We start from the raw sequence: 10,180 nt of genomic DNA, 5'->3' as shown, positions 1-10,180 counted from the left end.
ATCTTTGGGCCTATTCTCAGGAATACTGTAGCTGACGAAGGGCAAGTTCAGCTCTCCTGCTCTCATGCCTCCAGGACAAGCTCTCCCAGAATGCCTAGGTGAGGGGTAGGGCCAGTTCTGCAAGGCCCTCAGACATCCAGGCACCAACACACCCCTGAAAGGCAGCCCAGACCATGGATGTCCAGCTGGCCTTTGGTGGAAACAGACTCCTGCTACTGCAGGGTCACAGATTCAAACGTGACCACTAATGGCAGCACAGGCCAGGACTATCCATGGATCCAGGTAGCACCATTGGCTACTCACACCAGGTTGTCCCCACTACTCTAGAATCTCAGATTCTGCCTCTCTTCATTGTGGCCACATCCTTCTGTTTCTCCTTTTCATTTTTCCACCACTTGACTTGCTTCTCTTAGTGGTGCCTGACATATCATGAGTGTCTGGGTCTTCTCAGGGTTGATCTCAGGAGTCCCATGACAGAGTCATCTAGGGTCTGGTCTGACACACACACCCCTGCTCCCTCCAGGCCCATGTGGTTCGGAACTGGTTGTCATTTCAGCCTGGCTCCCTGTCTGGGCTACACCGTGCTTTTTCTAGTGGTCCTCTCCGGCTAGCTCCTCAGGGCAGGACTGGTGGTCATCTCAGACTCACTTTTTTCCCAAGAAATGTTAGGCTACTACTCATTCAGATGTTCACAGGTCAGAACATGAAGCTTAGATATAACCTTTTGCCTCTCTGCCACCTACTGACACACATGTGACACAGCAGCCATACATGTAATGCCTCTAGGGGCAGTGGTTGTACCATGTAACTCCTCCCAACATTGTGTGAGAGTGTTCTGAGTTCTCCAAATCCTGACTCATTTTTTAAAAAATGTTTTCTTTCTGTTTTTTCGTTTTATAGTAGCCATCCTAATGAGGTAGTAATTCATTGGTTATGATTTCTGCTTCCCTCACAATTGAAAAATTGATCCACCTCTTTTTTTTTTTTCATATCGGCTACCTTGTATCTTTGTAGAAATATGTAAATCATTTGCCCCTTTCGACTGGTGGTTGGTTTCTTTCTGTGCTGAGTTACAGGAGTTGTTTAAACAGCTTGAAAACATTGCCTGCTTGAACTTGACCTTACTTTTCACTAATGGGCATCTTTAACTCGTCTTTGCAGTTTTATTCTACAGGGCAAACAGTTTATCTTGCTATTCAACTGCAAACCATATTTTCTGAGCACCCATTTCAAGTTAGCAAAAGCAATGGGATGCAACGATGACATAACACTGGCCAGGACCCCTCCCCTCCTCTGGCGGACATTCTGTTTACAACACATGGGAAAGTCCAGCAAATAAAGGCATGACTGAAACACAACCCATCCCAAGAAGAAAAAATGTGAGTAGGAAGAGGGAACATAAAGTCTAGATGGGAGTTAGAGAGAGGAAAGGTGTCTTCGGGGCCACCTATGACTGAGAATCAAGAGAAATGGGAGAAAAGATTGACAGTGCCTGAGGGAAAATCTCACAAAAGCAGGAGGCAGGTAGGGCTCTCTGGGTCCAGGCAATAATGACTGTTCTTGCACTTACTGTTGCCGGTAATGGTTATTTTCCTTCCAATGTCCTCTGCAGTTTTAAAATTTTAATGTTTAATTTTGAGATAATTATAGATTGATTTGCCATTGTGAGAAATACCAGAGTCAGCTTAGTTTATTCCATGGCAACACCTTCAAAAGCCTAGCTAATGTCATCACCGCAACTGATCCAATACTGTCTCCTGAAAGCCTCATTCGTTCCCACCCCCACCCTCCGGGATCATTAATCAATCTTCTCTGTATATCTATAACCCCAGCCTTCCGGGAATGTTTTATAAACAGAGCCCTGGAGCTCAAAACTCTGGGTTTGGAATGTTTCATCTCTGCCTACTTTATCCAGGTTTCTTTTTTTTCTCTCCATCTTTATTAAATTGGATATTTCTTATTTACATTACACTTGTTATTCCCTTTCCCTGTTTCCAGGCCAACATCCCCCTAACCTCTCCCCCTCCTCTTCTATATGGGTGTTCCCCTCCCTATCCTCCCCCATTACCACCCTCCCCTCAACAATCCCGTTCACTAGGGGTTCAGTCTTGGCAGGACCAAGGGCTTCCCCTTCCACTGGTGCCCTTACTACCAATGCAGTTGGAGCCCAGGGTCAGCCTTTGTATAGTCTTGGGTAGTGGCTTAGTCCCTGGAAGCTCTGGTTGGTTGGCATTGTTGTTCATATGGGGTCGCAAGCCCCTTCAAGCTCTTTTAGCCCTTTCTCTGGTTCCTTCAACGGGGGTCCCTTTCTCAGTTCAGTGGTTTGCTGCTGGCATTCACCTATGTATTTGCTGTATTCTGGCTGTGTCTTTCAGGAGAGATCTACATCCGGTTCCCGTCGGCCTGTGCTTCATCCATCTTATTTAGTTTCGTGGCTGTGTAAGTATGGGCCACATGTGGGGTAGGCTCTGAATTGGCGTTCCTTCAGTCTCTGTTCTAAAACTTTGCCTCCCTATCCCCTCCCAAGGGTATTCTTGTTCCCCTTTTAAAGAAGGAGTGAAGCATCTGCATTTTGGTCATCCTTCTTGAGTTTCATGTGTTCTGTACATTTAAGGTAATTCGAGCATTTGGGCTAATAGCCACTTATCTATGAGTGCACACCATGTGTGTTTTTCTGTGATTGGGTTACCTCACTCAGGATGATATTTTCCAGTTCCGTCTATTTGCCTATGAATTTCATAAAGTCATTGTTTTTGATAGCTGAGTAGTAGTCCATTGTGTAGATGTACCACATTTTCTGTATCCATTCCTCTGTTAAAGGGCATCTGGGTTCTTTCCAGCTTCTGGCTATTATAAATAAGGCTGCTATGAACATAGTGGAGCATGTGTCTTTGTTATATGTTGGGGCATCTTTTGGGTATATGCCCAAGAGAGGTATAGCTGGGTCCTCAGGTAGATCAATGCTCAATTTTCTGAGGAACCACCAGACTGATTTCCAGAATGGTTCTGCAATCCCACCAACAACAGAGGAGTTTTCCTCTTTCTCCACATCCTTGCCAGCATCTGCTGTTGCCAGAGTTTTTGATCTTAGCCATTCTGACTGGCGTGAGGTGGAATCTCAGGGTTGTTTTGACTTGCATTTCCCTTATGACTAAAGATGTTGAACATTTCTTTAGGTGCTTCTCAGCCATTTGGCATTCCTCAGCTGTGAATTCTTTGTTTACCTCTGAACCCCATTTTTTTAAATATGGTTATTTGTCTCCCTGCAGACTAACTTCGTGAGTTCTTTGCCTTACAGAAGCTTTGTAGTTTTATGAGATCCCATTTGTCGATTCTTGATCTTAGAGCATAAGCCATTGGTGTTTTGTTCAGGAAATTTTCTCCAGTGCCCATGTGTTCGAGATTCTTCCCCACTTTTTCTTCTATTAGTTTGAGTGAATCTGGTTTGATGTGGAGGTCCTTGATCCACCAGGACTTAAGCTTTGTACAGGGTGATAAGAATGGATGCTGTTCTATTTCTTTGACTGAGGAACTGTCCATACTGCATAGCTACCACTGTTTGGTTCACTGTTCACTCAGTGAAGGATGTTGATGCTGTTATTAGTTTCAGGACATTTTGTAAAAATCTCCTGCAAATACTCATGTGCAGGTTGTTGTGTGAACTTTTAGTTTTTCAGGGACAATTGCTGACTCTTATCATAGTGGTTTGTATGGTTTTGCAGTAGTTTGGATACACCTGATCACTGACTTTCCTGTACCATTTCCACTGCCAGCAGCAATGTGAATCACGTGTTCCCTGGCATTCTTTTTTTTTTTTTTTTTATTAACTTGAATATTTCTTTACATTTCGAGTGTTATTCCTTTCCGGTTTCCGGCAAACATCCCCTCCCCCTCCCTTCCTTATGGGTGTTCCCCTCCCCACCCCCTCCCCCATTGCCGCCTCCCCCAACAGTCTAGTTCACTGGTTCCCTGGCATTCTTGCCTGGTTGTGGCATTATTATTTTTTTTAGCCATCTTGATAGGCAAGCAGTGGTGTTTTATTCTAACTTTAGTATCTGACTCCCTAATGGCTAATTATACTGAAGATGGCTCCCATTACAGATCTCTGTGATAGAAATTTTTGTGTCTCTTTCATTTTCTAATTAGATTTAAAAAAAATCTGTTGGCTTTTGAAAGTACTTAATATAATCTAGTTACTTTTTGTTGGATTTATCTTACGAATATCTCTCCCATGGTGCCTCTTGCCTTCTTATCTTCTTAGGGGATCCTCCACGAAGCAAAAACTCAAAATTTTGATAAGGTTCCACTTTTTAAATCTTCCTTTTTACAAATTGTCTATTGTGCTTGACTTTAATGTCAACGTGTCACAAGTTAGAGTTGTCTGATGTTAGGAACCTCATCTGAAGGAGAGTCTTGATAGTGTTGATTGATGTCAGAAGCACCACAGTTATGACTGTAGGTGGCACCATCCAGCACAGTACAGATAGAATGGCAGGACAGAAGGAGGATCATCTCGCCTTCTGCTCCTTGGCCTTCCCTCTTGCCGTTGAGTTAATTTGTGCTGTTGCTACAGCTACTGATTCACTTGCTGATACCAGAGTTTCCAAGCTCTTTCTGAGAAGGACGAATCAGCAGATCTCTAGTAACTGTTTGGGCTACCAGCAACAGATGGAAGTGATGAGGTAACCAGTCTTGGTGACTGAACACTGCCAGTTGTAGGCCTCCATCAGTGAGAGCTGGCCATTGTGGGACTATTCCACATACTGTGACTTCCATTCTCAAAAACAGAGGAACTACAATGTTCTCAACTGACTTACTGTATTCTTATCTCTCTCATCCATCCATCTATCTCATTGAATCCATCCCCTATAGATCTCTGTGCAATACCCTGTCCTTTGGTGTCAACTAAAAGACCATTTTGTATATTTAGAAACAAAGTAGATTTTGATATTATTTTTTTTTTAATTTTTTCTTCCATTTTTATTAAATTGCGTATTATTTACACTTCTAATGTTATTCCCTTTCCCGGTTTCCTGTCCATCAGCCCCCTAACCCCTCCACCTCCCCTTCTATATGGTGTTCCCCTCCCCATCCACACTCCCCATTACCCCCCCCACAATCCCCTACACTGGGGGTCCAACCTAGGCAGGACCAAGGGCTTCCCCTTCCACTGGTGCTCTTACTAGGTTATTCACTGCTACATATGCAGTTGGAGCCCAGGGTCAGTCCATGTATAGGCTTTGGTTAGTGGTTTAGTCAGTGGAAGCTCTGGTTTGTGTACATGGCTGTACTTATGGGGTCGCAAGACCCTTCAGCTCTTTCAGTCCTTTCTCTAATTCCTCCAACAGGGGTCTCATTCTTAGTTAAGTGGTTTGCTGCTGGCATTCGCCTCTGTATTTGACATGTTCTGGCTGTGTCTCTCAGGAGAGATCTATATTCGGTTCCTGTTAGCCTGCACTTCTTAGCTTCATCCATCTTATCTAGTTTTGGTGGGTATATACATATGTGTGTGTGTGTGTATGTATCAATCACATGTGGGACAGGATCTAAATGGCTGTTCCTTCAGTCTCTGCTCTAAATTTTGCCTCCTTATCCACTTATGGATATTTTTGTTCCCCTTTTAAAGAAGTAGTAAATAATCTGCATTTGGTCTTCCTTCTTGAGTTTCATGTGGTCTATGCATTGTATCTTGGGTAATTCGAGCATTTGGGCTAATATCCACTTATCAATGAGTGCATACCATGTGTGTTTTTCTGTGATTGGGTTACCTCAGTCAGGATGATATGTTCTAGTTCCATCCATTTGCCTATGAATTTCATGAAGTCATTGCTTTTGATAGCTGAGTAGTAGTCCATTGTGTAGATGTACCACATTTTCTGTATCCATTCCTCTGGTGAAGGGCATCTGGTTCTTTCCAGCTTCTGGCTATTATAAATAAGGCTGCTATGAACATAGTGGAGCATGTGTCTTTGTTGTATATCAGAGCATCTTTTGGGTATATGCCCAGGAGAGGTATAGCTGGGTCCTCAGGTAGTACAATGTACAGTTTTCTGAAGAACTTCCAGACTGATTTCCAGAGAGGTTGTACCAGTTTGCAATCCCACCAACAAAGGAGGAGTGTTCCTCTTTCTCCACATCCTTGCCAGCATCTGCTGTCACCTAAATTTTTGATCTTAGCCATTCTGATTGGTATGAGGTGGAATCTCAGGGTTGTTTTGATTTGCATTTCCCTGATGACTAAGGATGTTGAACATTTCTGTAGGTGCTTTTCAGCCATTCGATATTCCTCAGTTGTGAATTTTTTGTTTAGTTCTGTACCCATTTTTAAATAAAGTTATTTGGCTCTCTAGAGTCTAACTTTGTATATTTTGGATATTAATCCTCTATTTGATGTAGGATTGGTAAAGATCTTTTCCCAATCTGTTGGTTGCTCTTTTGTCCCAATGACAGTGTTCTTTGCCTTACAGAAGCTTTGTAGTTTAATGAGATCCCATTTGTTGATACTTGATCTTAGAGCATAAGCTACTGGTGTTCTGTTCAGGAAATTTTCTCCAGTGGCCATGTGTTTGAGACTCTTCCCCACTTTTTCTTCTGTTAGTTTGAGTGTCTCTGGTTTAATGTAGAGGTCCTTGATCCACTTGGACTTAAGCTTTGTACAGGGCATTAAGAATGGATTGACATTCATTCTTCTACATGCTGACCTCCAGTTGAACCAGCACCATTTGTTGAAAATGCTATCTTTTTTCCATTGGATGGTTTTGACTCCTTTGTCAAAAATCAAGTGACCATAGTGTGTGTGTTCATTTCTGGGTCTTCACTTCTATCCCACTGGTCTATCTACCTGTCTCTGTACCAATACCATACAGTTTTTTTTAAATCACTATTACTCTGTAATGCTGCTTGAGGTCATGGATGTGATTCCCCCAGAAGTCCTTTTATTGTTGAGGATAGTTTTAGCTATCCTGGATTTTTTGATATTCCAGATGAATTTGCAAATTGTTCTTTCTAACTCTATGAAGAAATGGATTGGAATTTTGATGGTGACTGCATTGAATCTGTAGATTGCTTTTGGTAAAATGGCCTTTTTTACTATATTAATCCTGCCAATCCATGAGTATAGGAGATCTTTCCATCTTCTGAGATCTTCTTCAATTTCTTTCTTCAGAGACTTGAAGTTCTTATCACACAGATCTTTCACTTGCTTGGTTAAAGTCACACCGAGGTATTTTATATTATTTGGGACTATTATAAATGGTGTCCTTTCCTTAATTTCTTTCTTAGCCTGTTTATATTTTGTGTAGAGGAAGGCTACTGATTTGTTTGAGTTAATTTTATACCCAGTCACTTTGCTGAAGTTGTTTATTAGACTTAGTAGTTCTCTAGTGGAAATCTTGGTGTCACTTAAGTATACTATCATATCATCTGCATATAGTGATATTTTGACTTCTTCCTTTCAAATTTGTATCCCTTTGACCTCCTTTTGTTGTCTGATTGCTCTGGCTATGACTTCATGACTTTGAGAACTATATTGAATAAGTAGGGAGAGAGTGGGCAGCCTTGTCTAGTCCATGATTTTAGTGGAATTGCTTCAAGTTTCTCTCCAGTTGGTTTAATGTTAGCTACTGGTTTGCTGTATATGGCTTTTACTTTGTTTAGGTATGCGCCTTGAATTCCTGTTCTTTCCAGGACTTTTATTATGAAGGGGTGTTGAATCTTGTCAAATGCTTTCTCAGCATCTAATGAGATGATCATGTGGTTTTTATCTTTGCATTCTTTTATGTAGTGGATTACGTTGTTGATTTTCTGTATATTGGACCATCCCTACATACCTAGAATGAGGCCTATTTGATCATGATGAATGATCATTTTGATGTGTTCTTGTATTCGGTTTGTAAGAATTTTATTGAATATTTTTGCTTTGATATTCATAAGGGAAATTGATCTGAAGTTCTCTTTCTTTGTTGGGTCTTTGTGTGGTTTAGGTATAAGAGTAATTGTAGCTTCATAGAAAGAATTTCGTAGTGTTCCATCTGTTTCAATTTTGTGGAATAGTTTGGACAGTCTTGGTATGAGGTCTTCTATGAAGGTCTGATAGAATTCTGCACTAAATCCATCTGGTCCTGGGCTTTTTTTGTTTGGAGACTTTTAATGACTACTTCTATTTCTTTAGGAGTTATGGGGTTGTTTAAATGGTTTATCCGTTCCTGATTTAAGTTTGCTACCTGGTATTTGTCTAGAAAATTGTCCATTTCCTCCAAATTTTCAAGTTTTTTTGAATATAGGCTTTTGTAGTAGGATCTGATGATTTTTTTAAATTCCCTCAGATTCTGTTGTTATATCTCCCTTTTCACTTTTGATTTTGTTAATTTGGACACACTTTCTTTGCCCTCTGGTTAGTCTGAATGTCAATTTTATACTCCATTTAGAAGTATAAAATTTTACTTTACATAATTATTCTTTGAGTTGCGTTTAGAACTGAAGGTTGTAAACACAGTGCTTAGCTATTAATTTTTGGTTTTAAAATTCTAACACTAGTTATAATACATTTTTCTATACATCAATAAGTCATGCTCAACTCCTGTAAACATACCACTTAACTTTTGTTCCTATTTTGTTATTTAATGTGGGGAATTTTAAAAATATTACTTAAGGTTGAAAAAATTTTAAAGTGACTATACTGCTACAACATATACATTGGATGTATTATGCATGACATTATATATTATAGACATAATAAAATGAATCAAATGCCCTGCCACTGTGAGGATCTACTTAAATCCCTCAAAGTCACAGTGGTAGAAAAAAAACCCAACTTCAAAATATTGCCTTCTATTCTCAATGTATGACCCTAACTTGCCTACAAGTACACACTGATAATGGATAAGATACAGCTTACAAACAATGATTACATGCTATGTTTTGTTTGAATCCATTTGGAGCTTTTCTATTCCATTCCATTCTTTTTCCTGTGTCTATCTTTCTGTGAATACCACAGAACGTTAAAAATTAAAGCTGTGTAATACCTCACAGATGAGACAAACTGACTCCTTCTACTGTCCTCTTCTCTCATTCATGTATGTGTTTGGGGCAGGGCCTTCCTATTTATCCAAGGTTTGTTTCCAACCTGCTGTATACCCAAGGCTGATTTCTGACTTATAGGTATTCTCCTTTCTCGGTCTCTCAGATGCTGGGGTTGCAGTATGCTTCATCATAGACAGCAAACTTAAGTTTCTAAAGCTGTATAACATTAGTTTTCCTTCATTTGAGAAGGTCTACATTTCTCTGTGCTTTCCTCTCCTCAGGAGATGTTTCATTTTGAAAAATCATACAAGCAATATTCTATATCACTCTGCAGTCCATAAAATTTGGCAGTTAAATTTGGCATCCCTTCAGAGCCATATGCAGCTGGTATGGGTGAGTGCTAGGTTACCAGAGCAACTGTGGCTTATATCCACCAGACCAATGCTCCTTCTTCCCCGAGATGGAAGCATGAGGAAATATCTATGTTCTCGAGAGACTTCACTCTGCTTCTCCTGCTCTGTGGTCTCTCTGGTCCACAGGATCTTCCACATTCCACCTTGCCCAGCTCCACAGTGTCCATTTCACTCCTCTGCCACATTCCTGGATCTGTGGCTGGTCTTGCTATTGCAAGAAATTTCCCCACAACCTCCTTTGTTCACATCCTATTTTCCTGGCCTTTTGTTTTGTTTCTGGTTTTGATTTGTAACATGATGATTTTAACCAGCCACAGTAGTGTCAGCATGGATGTGATACAACCCCCTGGAGGACAAGTAACTTGCCAGTTCCTATACCCCTGACAACATTGACCTCCTGTCCTCCAGCAGCCCTAGGCAGTGGCTAGCTTCACTGGGTAAAGCAGACCCCATGAGCCCCTCCCCAATCTATGACTGAATGTTACTCGGTTCAGTTTTGCATGCACCATTTGTAGGCTATCACTGTTGCTTGGAGTTCATGAATATCATGGCCATATCTTTTTTTTTTTTTTTTCGGAGCTGGGGACCGAACCCAGGGACTTGGGCTTGCTAGGCAAGCGCTCTACCTCTGAGCTAAATCCCCAACCAATGGCCATATCTTTTATGATCTTCTTCCGTGTGGCTTTACTCTTTCCTTCTTTCCATCTCCTCTTCTATAATGTTCTTTGATCTTTTGCATTGGGATA

The 10,180-nt window shown here is 41.0% G+C and overlaps 1 non-coding gene across 1 annotated transcript; it reads right to left on the bottom strand.

Moving 5' to 3' along the window:
• Nucleotides 1-661: 661 nt before the first annotated feature.
• Nucleotides 662-793, bottom strand: LOC116914114. Its single transcript, XR_004389679.1, has one exon. It is a non-coding gene; the product is annotated as a small nucleolar RNA SNORA17 (small nucleolar RNA).
• Between the last annotated feature and the right edge of the window lie 9,387 nt (nucleotides 794-10,180).

Source organism: Rattus rattus, chromosome 12 (genome assembly GCF_011064425.1).
Source record: "Rattus rattus isolate New Zealand chromosome 12, Rrattus_CSIRO_v1, whole genome shotgun sequence".
In the NCBI taxonomy this organism is placed as follows: domain Eukaryota; kingdom Metazoa; phylum Chordata; class Mammalia; order Rodentia; family Muridae; genus Rattus; species Rattus rattus.
Note: the sequence above shows the minus strand (reverse complement) of the source record. Positions and strands in the feature narration are given on the sequence as shown.